We start from the raw sequence: 3464 nt of genomic DNA on the forward strand, positions 1-3464 counted from the left end.
CAAAAATGGGTACTCTGTTCTTATAATGTAGGAAAGCCATAAAGAGTTAATATTTTATTGGAAAACGGGTTTATTTTTATTTTATCCGATAAATAAATTTTTTAATGAAAAAATGGGTACTCTGTTCTTATAATGGAGGGAAGCTATAAAGAGATAGTGTTTTATTGCAAAATCGGTTTTTTTTTATTTTATCCAATAAATAAATTTTTTACAGGAAAATGGGTGTTAAAGAGGTGGTATTTGATGGAAACATGATACTTTAGAATACCAATGGATAACAGTTAAAACACAATCACAGATTTGGTATTTTAAATAATAAAGAATCAGTTCCGCTTGGATTACATATTTTTCGGGGTATTTTTCAAAAATAGCACTGTAGTACATATCTGCTATTCCTTTCCCTTTTAGACCAATTCATTTGACTTATGTGTTTTCTGATAAAAAATTTTCATTATTTTTTTAAAATGCAAGAAACAATTTAATTCTGTATAAATCGAAAAATTTACTATTTCAACTATTGGTACTTTGCTCATTCTTTGGAGGTCTGGTAAGAAAGCCGTGAAGAGCTGGTATTTTTTTTAATGATAACTTTTTTCCATAAATGGCCTGCTTTTTATGACTTTCCTTTATTATATGTCAAAGTACCAGCTTTTAACCAGCATTTTACATCTATTTGTTTAATAGTTTAAACAATGATATTCAGTTGTATCTTTCCCTTTCAGACCAACTATTTTGACTTGTGGATTTTTGTGCTCTGCGCAAAAAAAATTTCGCTTACTTTTTTTAAAACTGCAACACAAAAAATTTAATTATGTATAAATTTCAAAAATATTAATTTATTCACATATGATCAAGTATTTATACAAGTATATAAACAGTACTTACCAAGTAAGGTACTCAGTTTTAATCATTAATAAAACATTTTAGTGTTATTTCAAATAACAATAAAATATGGGCTTGGCATAAGTTTTTTAAGCATAATAAAATATTTTTGCCACAAATTAGCATGTTTTTGTCATTAATCAAATTTACTATGTTATAAGTAAAAATGATTATTTATGTATAAAAACATACTATTACTTTGAATAAACTTACTCCTTCAAAACTATATTCAGGATAAAAATTGTAATTTATCTCTTTAAAAAGTATGTTTCATAATACTTTCAATTCACCTTTTGGGCTGCAAAAGTTACTAGTTTATTACGTTAACTTTCTATTTTAGATGACAAACTTACTTCTTTATTTTTACGCATAATCCTATTCAAGTGGATAAGTCCAACAGGTAATCAAATGGTTGCTAAAATTATTATAACCTATTATATCATGTCTAAAACTATTTTTTTACCATAACGATAGTTACTACTCCATTTTCCCACATGCTTAAGCTCAACACTTGGTACTAAATTTATATATGTATATAAATTTAATGAATGCTTGAATCCTTTCGTTTACCTCCACCTTTCCTTCTTTCAAATTATTATCCCCCACGCGTGTGCGATAATCATTTATTATTTCTTAAACTTTCGGTACCTTCTTTACGCACATTTTTTGTCCAAGGCATTTGCAGCATTTTTTCATTGGTAATGGGTACATTTGCAAATATATAAATGCCTCTGGTTTTAACTTGCAATAACACTTCCTGGCCCAACTCGTACGAAAGTCAGTGTTCTTTTTTGTTGTATCCGCAGACGATTCTATCTAATTTCCTCTCCACACGCTATGTAACAATTTAATGTCTCCGTTTGGATTGTATGTACCCAACACGTGTCGCTCTCTGCCGACCTTCCTACCATAAAGGTATCCCTTGGAAATCATATTTCACTTTTGCAGCGTTTACATTGACAAGTCAACAATGGAAGACTCAGGAATCTGATTTCGAAAAGAAATTTTTATTCGTTTTTGGCTTCATTATTGAGAAATTTTAACCTCAGAAATGATTTGAAACAATTTATGAAGAAAATTACATAAACATAAAATTAACAAGTTAAAATGAGAATTGGAATTTGGGGAGAGGAAAGTTCTTCTTTTGTCTTTTTTTTTTGGATTTTTTTTAATAGTTTTTGTGTAAACTACGTTGTTCAAAGCCAGATATTGCTATGAGAGATTAATTCACTCGTTCTAAGCACATATATTAGGATTAATATTTTTGTGGTAACAATGCACTAAAATTAGTAAAGCCAGAAAATAAGGAGAAAAAGGAACATGGAAGCTGTTTTGATTGTCCTACTTTTGTACCTATGCTTTAATACAAATTGTAGTATCGAAATAATTTATCAGAGGCCCTCCAAAAGTTTTAAAAATTTTAAAATTCTCCCTATAATTTTAGTTATCAACTAAAATTGTATTATATTATCCCCCTAAAAAAATTATTTTTTCGTTACTTTGTTTAATTTCTTTTAATAAAGTGCCATATATCAAACAAGCAATTAGTTTCCTTATAAAAGTATGCCATTAACATCTACATTATCATACAGTTAGTATTATTTTTGAATAACAATTATAAAAATATAAAGTTTTCTTTTCTCTGAGTTTCTTATAACAAACCAACTCTTTGTTTCTTTGATAACTATAATTTTACAATAGAAACTAAGGTAATACTGTATATGTTACATAGGAAATAAAAAACAAAGAAATATATATATATATATATATATATATTCTAACTATCGTACAAATTAAAGAAGTTTCAACTACGATTTTGAATGCCTTACCCCGACAGTAAATAGAATGGCATAGAGTCCAATTTTCACATTTTTCTTTATACATTTTTTTAAAAAAAATTTCTTGCTTCTAATTATAATTTATTGTGCTTTCATTTTGCTTTTAATATGCTTTATTTGCAATAATATCATTGATGATTCGTTCCCACTAAACTTTTGAATTCGTCACTGATGCTGACGCATATTTTCAAGAGTAAATACATCAACACAACCTACATAAAAGACGATTAAACATAATAAACTTAATAATTCTGTTGATTTAAATCTACATATAAGATTGTTATACAAGTCATTGAGCAGAGCTTACTGGAACTTTAAAGTATATATGAAAGACATCAAAGGTTATGGAATATATATGCGTCGTTAAAAAAAAAAAAAAAAGAAGACTTCAGGGAAACTCCTACATGCTAGCAAAGAAAATCGTATTAATTGTAAATTAATATGATCTGATCACATCCTAATTGGTTACTTTCTTCTTTGTCGTCACTTTTTTGGATGTTCAACACAATATTTGGAAATGATTAAAAGGAGTGAGTAAATTAGTTTCTTTTTTTCAAAATATTTTTCGGCTCAAGCAAAACCTCCAAATCTTACAAGAAAGGAAGGAGAAAAGGAAGGAATATGAAAGCGGGGGAAGAGAAAGGACTCAAGAGTCAAATCAGAAATCTATCAGACACTTGACTAACCATCCTAAAATGCGTCTTGGGGGAAGTTTTTGTTACCTTAACCGTATGTAAAGCATTG

Source organism: Coffea arabica, chromosome 1c (genome assembly GCF_036785885.1).
Source record: "Coffea arabica cultivar ET-39 chromosome 1c, Coffea Arabica ET-39 HiFi, whole genome shotgun sequence".
Taxonomy (NCBI): Eukaryota; Viridiplantae; Streptophyta; class Magnoliopsida; order Gentianales; family Rubiaceae; genus Coffea; species Coffea arabica.